Genomic DNA, 16,764 nt, shown 5'->3' on the forward strand with positions numbered 1-16,764 from the left:
GCGGGGTGAAAGGTGCACGAATGCAAATCATTTTTGTATATGTTAGTCGCCCGTGTCCTTGTAATGCAAGAAGCAAAATTAATTCGAAGGATTGCCAAGGGTTCTGCCGATCAGCAGTGTCGAAGTTAGTCGTGAAGGCCGTCGAGCTCCGACGTTAAATATCGAGAGACGAGTCGGCGTCTATAAACGTCCGAGCGGAAGGCCGTCGAGCTCCGACGTTAAAAATCGAGAGACGAGCCGGCATCTATAAACGTCCGAGCGGAAGGCCGTCGAGCTCCGACGTTAAAAATCGAGAGACGAGCCGGCGTCTATAAACGTCCGAGCGGAAGACCGTCGAGCTCCGACGTTAAATATCGAGAGACGAGCCGGCGTCTATAAACATCCGAGCGGAAGACCGTCGAGCTCCGACGTTAAATATCGAGAGACGAGCCGGCGTCTATAAACATCCGAGCGGAAGACCGTCGAGCTCCGACGTTAAATATCGAGAGACGAGCCGGCGTCTATAAACATCCGAGCGGAAGACCGTCGAGCTCCGACGTTAAATATCGAGAGACGAGCCGGCGTCTATAAACATCCGAGCGGATAGCCATTCACATGATACGATCAACGATAGCCTGGTCGTTAAGACCAATATACGGCTGAGCGACTCGCTTATCCAATGTGTACGGAAAACCCCTTTGAGGGTAAGGCACAGAGCAAAAGTTGGTCAGTAGAAGTTAAAAGATATTAGCGTGTAAATGCCGAGCGGCTTCGTTAGAACGCCGAGCGGCTGCTCAGTCGCATGATAAAAGACATTAAAAACAATCGACTTGTCTGGTAGAGCATGGTGCCGAGTGTGGTGCCGAGCGGAAGAGTTTTAAAGAACACTTCAGTCGTGACGAGAGAAAAATTTCTTGCCAAAATAGAAGTTGAAGGAACAGAAAAGATTATCTATTATACACTGGGTGAACCAAAAAAGTTGGGCCGAACGGCTGGAATACAAAAAAGTTCATACACAGAAAAAACGCTTATCACGCGTCAAAGTCAAAAAGAGTGTCGGGGATGGCGCCCATCACGGTCGCGAGGTCCTCGGGGGGGATGGCCAGCTCGGCGGGCAGGTGGCCCTTGGTCTTCATCCGCCTTGATCGCTTCTTCGAAAGTGAGGGATATCTTGTCGGTAAACTTCTCTCCGAAATCTTCCGAGCGGAGATACGCCTTCCTCACTTCGTCAGAACGGGCCGACTCCCCCTCTTGATATTCTTTGAGCGCGGCGTGGGCAGCGTCGCTGGCGGCTTGGAGATCCTTCAAGTCTCCATCAAATCTTTGGAGATCGGCCGAGCGGCTCTCCTTCTCGGTAGCCAGCAGAGCATCCAGATCCTTGATGCGTTGCTCCAGCCCTCGGATCTCCACCTTCATCCGATCCATATCATCGATGGCCTGGAGCTTCCGGGTGGTCGCCGTCTTGATCTCCTTATCTCGTTGCTTGATCATCGCCTCAAGCCGAACGACCTTGCTCGCCAGATCGGAAGCCTTTTTCCGTTCGGCTTCCAGTGACTTTTTGGCCTTCTCCAGAGCGGCCGTCGATTGTTGGTTGTCCCCGGCGGCTTTAAGTTTTCTCAGTTCATCCTCCAGCTCGGCCAACCGATTGCTAATGGCAATCTGCTCCACCCAGTTCTACGAGCAAAGGTGAATAGGTTAACAACTTAACTCAAGTACACGAATAAAGAAGAAGAGCATACCCCGGTGGCCTGTTGGAGGTTGTTGTCACCAAGTTGCCCGGGAGTCATCGCTTTTATGCGGCGCCGAGCGTCCTCCCAAGCTTTTGCAAGAGGGCCCGTCAAGGTGATCTGCTGCTCGGGAACCACTGGCCGATCAACAGCAGCCATGTATGCCTCTGAGGGGAGGCGCAGAACGGTCTTAATTAAATTCGAGCCACTCGGCTCGCTCTGAGAGGCATCGGCCTTGCCGGTGGACGAGGAGGGAAGCTCGCCCAAACGCCTGATACGGCGCAGAGTTCTAGAAGGGTTGGATGGCGGCACCTCAGAGCTGGCCCTCGGAGAGCCATGTGGGGTCGGAGTACTCTCGAGGGAAACCGTCCCAGACAACATCGGAGCATCCGCGCCCCGCTCGGGCGGTGGCTCATCAAGTGGAGTGGAGGCAGACGTAGATTCCGGTCGGCGGCGCTTCTGAGTGACTAGCGGAACATCGTCGGCCGAACGGCCCTCCACCTCGGCTTGGGTATGAGATTCTGTGTCGCCCGCTGCCTCCTCGTGGGAGGTAGTAGCTGCTGCGGCTTCAGGGGCGTTCTGAGTCCCCTCACTTGCTTCGCCGGTCGGATCAGCTAGACCAAGGCCCCGCTCGGCGACCTCTTCGTTCGTCACCGCCTCAATCTGAGCGGCTTTCAATTTGAGCTTTTCGGTTGCCTTGGCGTGCCACATGACTTCAGCTGCAGAAGCAAAAAATAAATCAGTTAGAACAAAACAAACGGGAAGATAGGGGAACTTACTCATACTGCAGGGCAGATCGGCTGTGGTAGAGGACAAGCCGAATATGTGCATTACTCCCGGGAGGAGTAGCTTGTCAATATGATAGCGCTGGCCAAGTAGCCGTTCGGCTGCATGAAGGTAGGCCGCGTCGCCTCTAAATTTGCCGAGCTCCGGTTGCGCTGGCAAAAGTTGGCCGCTCGGGAAAACGTATATAGAAAAAGTGCTCCTTCCAATGCTTGTTGGAGCTCGGCATGCTATCGAAGAGGACAAAACCTATCCTAGATTGAAAAACAAAAGTTCCCCACTCGGCCTACTTGGGATAGTAGAAGTAGTGGAAAATTTTTGGGTCTAAGGGATGCCGCTCAACAAAACTATTACTACGCGCAAGACCTAATAGAGTTGGGAACTACCGCCGAGCGAATGCGGAAGTAATTGCAGACTTGCGGAAAAATTTATGGGTGGGAAGCGAGTCCGCCGAAATTGGTCTCGAAAATAACTGTGCCGATCGGGTTCATGAGGCCGATCGGCGGTGTGGCTAATACTATTTGGTGGTCAAGGAATGTCGTGAAGTCGAAGGACGGGGTAACGCTGCCCTCCTCATCAAACCGGCTTCCATGGTCGAATACCAAAGACCCGAAGCACCTGTGAAGTACTAGTCATGATCGAAAAACAGGAATGAGGGACAAAAGGGGAAGGTTCAAGCAAGGAATGGAGGAAAACCGACTGAAGGAAACGATTAACAGCAAGAAGAAAACGTTGGGAACGAGAAAGAGGGTCTTACGAGCAAGAAAGATGATCGATGGGGGCCTGGGGTTGCCGAAGAGTTGAGGGGCGAGGTCGCCGGAGAAAAAAATGGGCAGAGGAGCGCCGGAGGAGGATGAAGCAACAATGCGGCGGAAACGAAGTCGTGGGCTTTATATCGCCGCCCGGGAGCAACCTCCACCGTCCGATCCAGGTCGTTGATAACGAGGTCATCATCCAGCCATTCATTTCAAACGGCGACTGTCCCATCGGAAGTGACGCCACCGCCATACGCTGACAAACGCACGATCGCCACGTGTCAGCAGGATATTGGCCGCAGTTAATGAGCTCCCCTTACCGTGCGCAGCGCACGTGATGGGTAGTAGGGGAGAGCATCAGACATGGATTCCAAGAAAACACAAGGCATGGACAAGATACCGCCGAACGGATGAGTATCCCCATGCCTGGCCGAGCAGCCTAATGCAGTGATCATTGCTCAATCAGATCAGCAGTCCAGTCAGTCGGACTTCACCTCCTTCGACTAGACTCGAGGGGGAGGCAAGTGATCCGGCGGTTAGAACGGGGGACCCCCATTCTGAGGGGTCCCTGCCACGCTGGAGGCAAAATGCCAAGTGGCCGACCGGATAGGCAGACCAACCGGTGAATAGCTGAGGCAATAGGCGCCCCGACTAAAGTTGGGGTTCCGACGCTTAATAAAACAATGTCTAAGAGCCGAGCGGAAGGCACTCGCCCAGACATCTCCCCAGCATTTCAACGCAAGCGACAGGCGAGACGTGAGGGACGTGCCGGCCGGACAGCGCAGGGGATGAAGGCCGTCCGGACGATGGTCTCCGTCCAGCCAGCCGGACGTACGTCCCGACCGGCGGTGGGTAAAGGAGAACAGGAACCTCTTCTGACAGCCGTCAAGTCATATGGCTAAGCCATACTCCTAGTCTGACAACGGGGTGTCTTGTTGTCCCATCAAAGGCGCGATGGGACTGTTGCAGTATGACGTCAGGTAAGTTTTCTGACAAGTACATACCGAGGCATGGGCTGCGGACACGTGCGTGCCTCGGTAGGCGTGTAGAGGCTCTTTCACCGCTCTATATAAAGAGTCGCAGATTTCGCCGGAGGTACGCATTCTACAAGCTTCGGAGCCACTTTTTCCACCACTCGCTTACCTGACTTGAGCGTCGGAGGGTCGCCGCCGGGAACCCCTTCCCGGCCCGACTTCTGTGCAGGTTCGCCGGAGATTCGTGCGACCAGACGGAGGCCTACACCCTCGACTAGGAGTGCGCCACGTGCCCAATGTCCTTTGGTTTGGCGATTCGGACAGGATCAGTTACCTAGACTAAAAATGGTTCAAAATGCTGAAAATAAGCTTTCCCAGCTAAAATCAGCATCCCCAATCGATTGGAGTTGGGTCACAATCGATTGAACCCTGCTGAATCAATCCACTGATCGATTCAGACTGTGTGGATCGATCGGTGGATCAATCCAGTGAGCTTCTATTCGCGAGAAGCTCACTCTCAATCGATCGTCCGATCGATTGAGACCCTTCAATCGATCGGGTGATCGATTGAAGGTCTGAAGTTACTAAAATTTCATTTCAGTCAACTTCAGAAACCCCTAGAAAATTCTAGAAAATTCTAAAAAATTCCAAAAATCATGAAAATTCATGTAGACATTATTTAAGGTATATATTATCAAGGAAAAATAGTTTTCTATGAAAATACTTCCTATTTTCAAAGATTGACACAAACTTCGAAACTTATAAAAACTTTAGTGTTTTCTTTCAAGTTTGTGCTTAACTATTCAATGATGATTACTATCAAAAGATAGCCTTCATCAAGGTTTTCCAAAGTATATTTATAATCTTTTTTAAAACCAATATCCAACCATATTCTTTGGGCTCAATGCACATGACTTGTACATTAGCTTTCCCAATGATTGGAAAACACATAACTATGTGTTTTGATGAATTTAAAAATCAAAAAATGCACTAAATCAATATCTTGAGTTTTGTCCATCATCCTAACATTTCACTTGTATTCAATGTGTACGAAACCACATACAAGTCACCTTATAGTTCTTAGTGAGATGTAAACTTTAGTTTTGCCCTAATCTAGGGATCATGCATATCTATCTAGGCATTTTGAGATTAGGAATATCCACCAAGGATGTTACTTGTTAATGAATGTCATTTGTCCTTAGTTTGCAAGGAATTAAAAACAATGCATGATGTGTTATGACATATATCAAAGATAAATAATTTTCAAAAGAAAATTTCCTATGACTACATGATGTATGTATGACATGATATGATATTTTTGTATTTTTATAATAAAACATGAATGCAAAATATGATGTCATGACATATGATGGGCAAACAACGCATGGTAAAATAGCATAAATGAAATACCTAGATTATCTATCTAAGTATCCTTAATCCTTAGTTAAATTAAAATTTAAAACTTAGATTGCCCACTATTTCTCAAGAAAATGCCAAAATTCAGTTTTGATATTTCTTTTGATTTTCCTAATTTTGTGCCAATTTAAATTAAGCAAATTCCTCAAATTTTTCGTACAAATTACTCTTTTAAAGTGTAACAAATTAAGTTAAGGCTTAATTTGCTTTTAATTTCTAAGAACATACCGCAATCCCAACTTGGTAGTTCTTATGATTTTCCTAAATGTGCCAATTTTAATTTTAAAATCAGATTTCTCACATTATGGCACATCTTACCCTTTCCAAGAGTAACTTAGTTATCCATTTCATTTTAAAAGATTAATAATAACCTTGAAAATGCTCTCCGAGTGTCAACTTCATCAAAGTTGGGTTAACTACCCTTCTAATCGGAGTTGACATTCTCTATCCCATCTAAGGAGTAGAGAAAATGCTCCTAAGAACCCAAAATCTATTGGTGCTCCTTGAATGCTCTAGGTATTCACTGGGGATAACTTCCCGAGATACTTTCCTAGTAACCTTGTTAGACTTCTTGGAAGCCTTAGTCACATTTCTTAGATCAATTCTAGGGATTACCTCTCTTGTGATCTTCTTAGTGACTTTCTTGGACTTCTTAGAAGTCTTAGTCACGTTTGTTGCAAAAATACTCTTAGGAATAACCTCCCTAATATTTTTGACTTGACCATTTGACCCAGGGTTGGTTTCATATTTATATGGAACCATATGGTAATAAAGCACATCCTTTTTAATTTTAGGTTTGTATCACAAACTCCTATGGCCCGTGGATGACCCTTGTAGTGTTAAACCTAGGTTTTGCTCATTTTGCCCTTTTAGGATACTTTCCATCCTTTTTAGGGTCTTTCCATTTTATCAAGCCTTGACCTCAAGACTTGATTTTCTTCCTATATATCCCTAGATTTTGATTTTTCTTTAAATCCTTGAGCATTTATATTTCTAGGCTTATAACTATGATCCTTAGTGTTATTGCCTAACCTTTTACCTACCTTCTTAACCCTAGGTGTGGTAGTCTTAGCATGGAGAGCTATATGTTTTTTTTTAATGCTATCATGCTCCCTATTTTTATGGTAAATAGTATTAAAATGATAAAAATTGGAATTAGCATGCTTTTTACCATTATTTAACGAGGTAGGTTCAATAAATGATACCTTTCGTTTTACCTTGGAGGCTCCCCCTTTACTCATGCTTCCTCCCTTAGGCTTGACCGCTTTCTTTCCCTTAGGACATTGACTTCTATAATGTCCTTTTTGATTGCAAGAGAAGCACACAATATGCTCCTTGCTTTTCTTTGTTCCGGGGACGGTCTCCTTAGCCTTCTCTTTGCCCTTTAGTGCCACTTGATCCTTTTTCTTGGTCAATTTGGGGCATTTGCTCTTATAATGCCCATGTTCCCTACATTCAAAGCATATAATATGATTTTTATTTTTAATTGAAATATTTATACCTTCATGTGTAGAGATGACATCTTCTCCTTTTGATCCGGAGGTAGACACTTCCTCTTGATCTGACAATGATGCTCCTCCAATAGATTTGACTTGACTTGTGGAGGATGCATTATCTTCTTCTCCATTAGACTCGGATGTAGAAGCTTCTCCTTCTTCTTGATCCGGTGTCAACGAAGATTGCTCCCCCTTAATCCTAGAGGTGGAGGCTTCATCATCTTCATCTTATACATGGAACAAAGAGTATGCTCCCTCTTTGCTCTTTTCATTGCATTCCTTTGAAAATGAGGCTTATTGGACTTCTTCTTCAGAAGTTGAGCATCTCTCAACTTTGGAGTCCTCTTCCTCTTGATCTTGACTCACAGAGTCGCCCTCTTTGGATTCTTCTTGAATTGGTACAGTGGAGGAGATATCATGAATCGTTGCCAATTTGCTCAAAAGCTCCTTGGCATCTTTGAATTCTCCGACTTGAGCCAAAATATTGCTTGGCAACAAATTGATCAATAGCTTGGTCACTTTGTCATTTGTCTCGCTCCTTTAAATTTGCTCTTGGCTCCACTTGCTCCTCTTGAGAATTTTTCCTTTTGAACTTGTTGGAGCTTCGAAGCCTTCCATAAGAGCAAACCATTGCTCTATCTCCACCATCAAAAAATTTTCGATCCTTGATCTCCAAAGATCGAAGCTCATCATTGTGAATGGTGGAGGCACCCTTGTATCGAATCCAAGTCCGTCTTGGAATTCCATCTTGAAGTTGAGCATTCTTGAATTCTTTGACTTCGATGAATTTGCTTCAACTTCTTCACCCTCTAGCTTTTTGGCCCTTCCGACGATGATTCCGATGAAGAGCGGTATCGCTCTGATACCACTTGTTGAGACCGAAAATGTAGCTAGAGGGGGGGGGTGAATAGCTCGGCGCAATCTCGTGCTTGGCGTTACTTGTTTCTTGCGATGATGTGCAGCGGAAAAATACAAGAAAACAAATACAACAACGCTAACTTGAGGATTTACTTGGTATTCACCTCAAGAAGAGGTGACTAATTCAAGGATCCGCACACTCATGCACCTTCCACTATGAAAACACTCCTTTTCGGTAACTACCGAAGGCGGAGAAGCCCTACAATACTCTCAATACAACAAGAAACAAAGAGAAGCAAATACAGGGGAAAGCTTACATGGTTTACACAAGAAATCCTAACCCTAGCTTCTTCTTCTTATTGTAGATCCGCCTCTTGACTTGGAAATGCCTCCAAGAACCTTCAAGATCTAGCGTGGGAGTGACTGTGGAGAAGCTCTGAAATCCCTGTGAAGATCGGAGATGAAAGCCGAGAGTTGTATCGAGAGAAACAGTCGCCAATAGCTAAATACGACGCCAACGGTCGAATCCCAATCGATTGGATTGTTCCCAATCGATTGTGGAGGCTTTAGATCGATCGATCCAGAGCGCCTCTGTGCTCCTGGGAATCACCTGAATCGATCGGCTGATCGATCCAGGGCTTATCGCGCAAAATCACAGCTCCCAATCGATCAACCGATCGATTGGAGGCTCCCAATCGATCGGCCGATCGATTGGGAGGCATTCTGTGCGATCGACAATTCTCCCCAATTGATCGGCTGATCAATTGGGGAAGCCTTTGTCGCGGGGACTCACCCAATCGATCAGCCGATCGATTGGGCATGAGCCAATTGATCGGCTGATCGATCCAGCTCCTTGTTTTTGCCTAAAACCAAGTCCAAAGTCCTCTAAACCAACATCTGGTCAACCATGACCTGTTGGTACATCATACCTAGCATCTGACCACCCTTGACCTGTTAGGACTCTCTCACCAAGTATCCGGTCAATTCCTTTGACTCACTTGGACTTTTCTCCTCGTACCAAGTGTCCGGTCATCCTTGATCCACTTGGACTTATCTCCATCAGGTGTCCGATCAACCATGATCCACTTGGATTTTCCGTGTCTGGCTTCACTCATCAGGACTTCCCTTCTGCCTAGATTCACTCACTAGGACTTCTCATCTGCCTGGCTTCACTCACTAAGACTTTCCTTACTGCCTAGCTTCACTCACTAGGGCTTTCACTGACTTCACTCACCAGGATTTTCTTCTGCCTAGCTTCACTCACTAGGTCTTTCACCTGGCTTCATTCACCATGATTTTCTTCTACCTAGCTTCACTCACTAGGACTTTCCACAACTATATGACTTCACTCATCAGGACTTTCTAGTCTGCCTAACCTCCTAGTTAGGACTTTCACCTGGTTTCATTCACCAGGATTTTCCAATCAAGTATCCAATCAACCTTGACCTACTTGACTCTTCTTCACAATCTCTCCACATGAACAATTACACCTGCAATCTCCATGTCTTACCTCCATGTATTGTCAAATATCGAAATCCAAACATCAAAATTCAAGTTTGACCCAATTCAAACTTAATTAATCAGATCAACCTTGACCTAGGAAATATTGCACAAATAATATTATCTTTTTATAATAACATTTTAATAAAAAACGATGAGTGCTTGTTTTCGTACGTGTCTCTATGTCCACGGTCTACCCACCTGTACCAACCAACCACCCCCCCCCCCCCCCTTTTCACTAAAACACAACCAAAAATCTAGCCTCCAAAACTCATCTCACCAAAACTTCACAACTCCACGAAAAACTGATCTCAGTCAAAACCCTCCTCCGCCCCAAAACCCATCTCCGCCAATGGAGACAGCGGCGGCGGTTTCTTCCCAGCAGCCTTCCCTCTCCAATCCTTCGCCAGTAACGACCCTTCCCAAGCTCCTCGTGTCTCTTTCAACGTCTCTCTCATCCGTTCACCTCATTTTCCCATTTCTTCCCGGTACTCTCAAGCTTCTTTTTGCTTATCCCTGTCCGTCTCCAGTTGCGTAGGTCGAGGTCATTAAAATTTCTGCTGTTTTTTCCCTTTACAGGAAGCACAGGGCAGTTTGTTGTAGTTGGAGCTCTCCCGAGGCTGGCTCCTGTGCTCATAGAAAAGGGATTTAGTAAATTAGATCATTCTTTTCCTTAAAGTTGTTCTATGTTTAGAAAGTCATTTTTTTTTCCTCTTCTAATGTTGATCTGAACTTGATTGACAGGGATGATCTGGTAGAGAATTTATGCCTATGCCAATCAATTTTCTCTTGGATTCTTTATCATTGACCTTTGCTACCATTTGATGGGAGCCCAAAGGGTTTGCATTTTATTCTCTTAATCTAAAAGGGTGATTGCCATGACTAGCACATAGCACATAGCACATAGCACATAGCACATAGCACATAGCAGATAGCACATTAGGCATTATAATACCTAATCATCTTGAAATGGTCAGCAGTTTCTACACCATTAACTTCCTTGTAAACTGTCATGTATCTATGTAAATATTTGGACATCCTTTAAAATTGAAAAAGTGATATGCTTATGCAGGATGCATGTCCATTAATTGCATTATTATATCTGTGAATATTTGTGCATATTTCATTTATATATAAAAAAGGCTGGCTATTGCCAAAAGTTGTGACTAGTTAGAAACATTTCACTTGTTGCAGTTACAATATACTTCAAAGAAAAAATCAGTCGAATGACTAGCTGCGTAAGCTACTGGAAATAGTCAAGCGCTTGGAGGAAGGTGTGTTCAGAGACACTGCAACAAAGGTATTATTTATACTTTACTAAGATAATAATTTTTTCCCCTTTCTCTATGTTGCAGTGTAACAGGGAGGAATATCTTGCCCATCAATTGCTTGACGGAATGTTTCTCGCGCTAAGGTAGAGTAATTTAGTGGCTAGTTCATGAGGTGTTGTCATCCTGAGGTTTAGGGTTCGAATCTCGGCAAAGTCGAGATAAATGTCTCCCTTATGTACTAGTCATTATTCCAAAGGCTAGTAGCCGCTTGTGATTTACCTCCTTTGTGTTGGTCTTGGGACGGATTGGCGGGGCGTTGGAGAATAAAATGCCATCAGAGTGGGCACTAAAAAGGAAATTTCTCTAAGTACAGTTGGTACTAATAATTAAATTTTAATTTTGATAAATAATAAATAGTTAAAGTTAGATTTTACTGATTTAATATTTTTATCGAGTGTATAAGAATTGACGGGTCGAGAGGACCTAATATTAGTCTGAAGCTCACTTAGATTTGAGGACTTGATAACTAACATGAAATCTAGATATGTCAAGCTGTGATATGATATCTAGCAAAAAGTTCAGTTGGATTTGTGAGACTTGACAATTGACTGGAGTCCAATTAGTCTGTAGACCTGACAACCGACAAAAAAAATCTTGTGGGTCAAGAGGCGAGTCAAGTAAGTTTGCAAATGGTAAGTGGAGCTAAACACTGTATGAAAGAAATCAAGTGAGAACGAGCCCCAGTAGAACTATAAGTGTTGGTTCAAGTTAGATCCATTTTGAAAATCTAGGTTGAGATCAAGACTAGATCTTAGTTCTCGTAAGATAGGATCTAACTCATAAATAAATATATATATATATAAACTATTTATACATATATATTTCTAACTCTATGTTACATATACATACATAGATCTTCAAATTCTGAACATGTGGCAACTGACGAGCCTGATTTCGAGTCCAGAGTCAAAAGATATGGTTTCTTAAAGATTATTGTGTTGAACCAATGAATGATTTATGTCTCTCTAGAAGAAAAAAAACTTAATTATGATAATTGGTATTGGAAAAGGACCAAAATAAATCAGCATAATTGGTATTGGAAACGAGTGTTGGGATTGGAAGGTACATACGATATTAAGCAAATTGATTTTATTTCAATTGACTCTACTGATTATTTGTTTAATATTTACTTTGGGGTATGCTACGACTAAGATACTTGGTGTTTGTTTTCTATTTTTTCTTCTGAGCAATGTCATTAGCTTACATTATTGATTGCTTTTCTCTCTTTTTACAGTTGATGCCAATGCCATGATAACGATCAAGGAGCGGTATCAGATCTAGAGGAATTGGATGGGAGATCCATGTTTCCCTAGTGCTTTTGTTTGGGATGGACTAATTAAATTGTACTTATAACTAGTCAAATTCTCCAAGGGTCACTGCTTTGTGAGTTCTACAAGGTCATTTATCTCAAATTATTTATCATGAAATACTACTGGGACCAGCCGTTTGAAAATTCTGTAATATTCTTAATAGTCATTATTGTTCTGCAATAATCTATCATCAGGTGGATTGACCAAATAAATAACCAAATTTGTTGCTAGTCATAGTGCACTACAATACTTGTAAGACTACTCGATGTTTGCTATTTTGTTTTCCTTTTTCTTTTTCATATTCATTGAATATGGCTGATGCAGTGATAAAGAGGGACTAATCAAGCGTAGAGATAGCAATCAACGTGAAGGTTGAAGTCAAGACGGTTAATGCTAGAGAATCAACGGGCTCGCTAAAAGTGGCAGAACGAAGGTCTATTGCAGTTGCCGATCTTATAATTACGTACATTGAGGACTAATTGTGTTTAGCCTAAGAGGAATGGCTAGAAAAAGCATATGAACCAAAGTATTTTTAATCCTTTACGACTCAAGATTTTCTGATAATAATAAAACTGTTATTGAACTCATTGAAGTCAATACGAATAGTAATTTAGGAATTACATACTTCTGTCTAAACTTTAATATGAATATTCCAGACTTTATAGAATATATTAAAATCTCAGTCTAAGCCAGAGGATATAGAGATCTTCAAAGGTATAATATCTAAATAGACATAATTTTTCTAGGAAAAATAATGATCAATATTAACAATAGTTTTAAAGTTCAAATTACTAATATTATTGAAATTCTTACTATGAAAGGAATTTACTTCCTCAAACTTAAAGATTTTTCATCTAATTTACTTATCAGATTAAACTAGACTTTTAATCTAGAATTAAGTACTAAATCACAAACTTTACATCCAACCGAATCTATTATTTATGAATATAAATATGATAGTTTCATAGTAAGATTTCATAATTAAAAACTCTCAACATCAGAAAAAAGAGAAACATAAAGATAATCAAACTAATATGAACTTAATGAACATAGAATATAGCATACAATCAAACCATACAAGTCAGAATAATAAGAATAACGATTTATTTTATGATGACTTAAATGAATATGTTTACATCCTATTTGAAATAGCTACCAATTTCACTGAAAAAGATTTAATAGAATTAGAATTTTTTAACCTTTTACATCATACATTAGAATTTAACTGAATGCTATATTTTGATGAAGACCATACTATAGTTGCTAAAAAAAGATTACTTCTCAACCGTAAACCTAATGAACCCAGCTGAATCTAGTAGCACTAACAATTTCAAACCATAACCTTTACAAGTACTATATCCTGAAAGCCCTATGAGAACTATGAATTATGGAGAAGGACATTCTCCAAGAATAAAGAATACTCCATATACTAATAACAATCATTTGTTGAGAACAATAGGAAAAAGAAGACAACATGAAATTACTTACTTTGGCAAAAATTCAATCTTACTAAATATTGAAGAATGTGATGATCCACAACTTTATGATACCTATTTAGAATAGTGGATAATTTTTATGAAAAGAGATTATTAAATCAGACATGAACTAGACATAGAAATAGGTGAAGCCATAATAAGAGTAGAAAAGAATTACCTAGGTGATGTTGCCAGGGCAGCATGGGAAGCCTATAAAACCACATATCCCGAGGAAGTAACAAGGATTGCTTCACAAGGAAATAACATACTTAATTTTTGCTATATAATTCATCCGCTATTTACTACCAGAGATGCTAATACAGGATTGGACATAAGACAAAGAAAAACTATACAAGATTTAGAACAATTTTAACTCTTTAGTTGGAATTGGAATAAACCTTTTTGTAATAACTTCTTAGCATTAACAGCAGTCTCAAAACACAATTGTAACCTAGAATTAGGAGAAAGATTCTTTAGCAAACTTTCAGAAAATTTAGGAAAAGAAATACATAAACTAGGACAGATATGAAAGTAGTGTTGGGATCTTGACGCCGCTAGAGGGGGGTGAATAGTGTCTCACCTAAATTGTTCGCTTCCTATAATGTTAGTGCACAACGGAATACAAAACAAACTAACAAGTAGAAAGCTAAACTAAAACAAGAAGAATGAAGACATGCAAACCACAAAGACAAGCTTATTTACGTGGTTCGGAAATAAAGCTCCCCTGTGCTTGTGTCACGTCCGCTCGGTAGAAACTCCCCTGTTCTTGGGTCACGTTTGCTTGGGCGAAGTTCCGCTCTACCAATGTCAAGTCCTGTTATCTGGCCGAGCGGGGTAGCTGCTGTTGGGATGTATACTATAATCCTAGCTGTTGTATGAACATCTGTTTTGAAATATTTTGAAATGAGAATCACTTTGATCAAATGTCTACATTTTATATTTCTATATATGTCAATGCAGTTGTCCATTTAATTTATATTGTAGATAACATGATGTGTGGTGTCACACAAAAGATCATGTTATCGGTTCCTTATAAATTATAAATAGTAGCTCACAACCAAGATGGATTGGGACAAACCATTGGAATAGTTGTAGTGCAATTTGGTATTAGTCTGTCTTGACTATAAAATTACACTAATACACTATGTGTATTGAGCAAGATCATTTGAGATTATTCGATTTATACTGACTACATAAAAGAACAGGACCTCTGTTATTATGGATGTGCGTCCTCTTAATTTCTATATAATAACAAGCACGTATACTTAGTATTTATTTCTTTGACTTATCAATTGGTGGAATTTATCTGTTAAATCAATATGCCCGATGAGTTGGGAGATAGTATTATTTATATGGTGTATTGTTGATTATAGAAGGAATCTGTGTCCTAATTATTTAGGCCGATGATGTCCCCTTGAGGACCTCATAAGGATTATCATGTAAACCCTGCAGGTGGACTTAGTCTGGTATGATAATAAAGTTGAGTTGTACTACTCTTAGACTCAGATGTTAATTAACTGAGTTGTTAGTAACTCATTTAATTAACGGACATACAATATCTTAAACACAGGGAGATTAACGCACTCCCATATTGTAATATGGGATTGGTGCGGTAGTTTAATAATAACCCTTTAGTGGTATGAGTTATTATTGATGGACTTGAGTTGGGTGTTCAGGGCGAACACGGGAAACCCAAGCCCATCGAGAGACCTAAACTAATTCCTCCTCCAGGTCTTTGTTGTAGCCTCTATATATAAAGCCTCGCATCCACCCATCCATAACCGGGTTTGGTTTAACTTGGTTTGGTTTAACTTAACTTGGTTTGGTTTAACTTAACTTGATTTGGTCTAACTTAACTTGGTTTACTTTAACTTAACTTGGTTTGTTTTAACATAGTTTGTTTAGATTTTTTTCTAAACAAAATTTTGTTAATTTTCTTTCCTTGTAACTGACGGCAAGTCTATAAAAAGGAGTAGGATGTGACCCCTAAAACTTAACTTTCTATTATTCCATAACTCCCTTCTCTCCTTTTGGTTGCTGCCCCCTCTCCTCCTCCTAGGGCCGGTGGCACAACCCCCTCTCCTAGCTTAGGGCCGGCGCCCCTTTCCCCTTCCTCCTCCTTGCTTAGGGTCGGCGCCCTTATCCCCTCCTCCTCCTTGGTGGTCAACACCACTTCTTCATCTTGGTGGTCGACGACTTGAAGAAAGGGAAGAAGAGGAAGAAAGGGAAGAAGAGAAAGAAGAGGAAAAAGAAGAAAAGGAAGAAGATTAGAAGGTGCCCCATCCTAGAGACTCTTTTTGTGGATGGCGGTTTGGAAGAAAAGAAAAGAAGGGCGGTGTTGTCTTGGTAGATCGTCGCCAGCACGATGCCCAAGAAGATGGGAGGAATACAGCAGAAGATCAAGAGGTCTTTAACTACGAAGAAAGGTACAACTAGTTCTTTAATTCCGCTGCGTAATTATTTTTGTTTTCTTCGTGTCGATTTTGGATATCAATTTTGAATACCAACACAAGAGGCTAGCGATCTTGTACTTCAATCAAGGTGTGCTTTGATCATCCAAGAACTTGTTTGATTGATCAAACACATGTCTGATCGAACGTGTAAGTTGCTAGGAATAGTTCTATACTTGTACAATTTTTTTGTACGGAAAATTTAAACAGAATGGAATTCCAGTGCCCTTCAGCTGCTCGCCCCGGTTTATGCACATTGTCTCCTTCTTCGTCCGACGTCCAATACTCCATTGAGCGTCGATCATTTGACACCTCCCCGTGTCGAAGGCGGGATCAGATTGGGACCTTCTCCCCCCGGTCAGGGCATGATCGCCAGACTGACCGATAATATCTGAGCGTTGACCTGATCATCTTGACTTTGACCTCCACCATAATAACTATCCTCCGTGGGATAGAGCCCTCCTTACCACCACATCAAAAACTTTGGTATGTTTAATTTTTTATATGATATAAATTTCACACGGTTCATAATAAAATTTTGGTATGATACAATATATATCACACCAAAAAATTAAATCTTATATCGATACTGATATCAAAAAGTTTGATATGATATAATACTGTATCGAAATTTTTGATATACTATTAATATTGATATGTTTAATATATATCAATATGGTATGTACATTATACTAAATTTTTCAGTATTT

General features: G+C 41.7%; 1 long non-coding RNA gene across 2 annotated transcripts; it reads left to right on the forward strand.

Moving 5' to 3' along the window:
• Window positions 1-9,736: 9,736 nt before the first annotated feature.
• LOC122009127 lies at window positions 9,737-12,716 on the forward strand. Of its 2 annotated transcripts, XR_006119470.1 has the most exons (6): window positions 9,737-9,976; window positions 10,068-10,327; window positions 10,683-10,788; window positions 12,054-12,216; window positions 12,324-12,381; window positions 12,454-12,716. It is a non-coding gene; the product is annotated as an uncharacterized LOC122009127 (long non-coding RNA). The 2 variants fall into 2 exon arrangements; XR_006119469.1 differs by lacking the exons at window positions 12,324-12,381; window positions 12,454-12,716 and having other exon boundaries at window positions 12,054-12,309.
• Window positions 12,717-16,764: the final 4,048 nt, after the last annotated feature.

This window comes from Zingiber officinale, chromosome 8A (assembly GCF_018446385.1).
Source record: "Zingiber officinale cultivar Zhangliang chromosome 8A, Zo_v1.1, whole genome shotgun sequence".
NCBI lineage: Eukaryota > Viridiplantae > Streptophyta > Magnoliopsida > Zingiberales > Zingiberaceae > Zingiber > Zingiber officinale.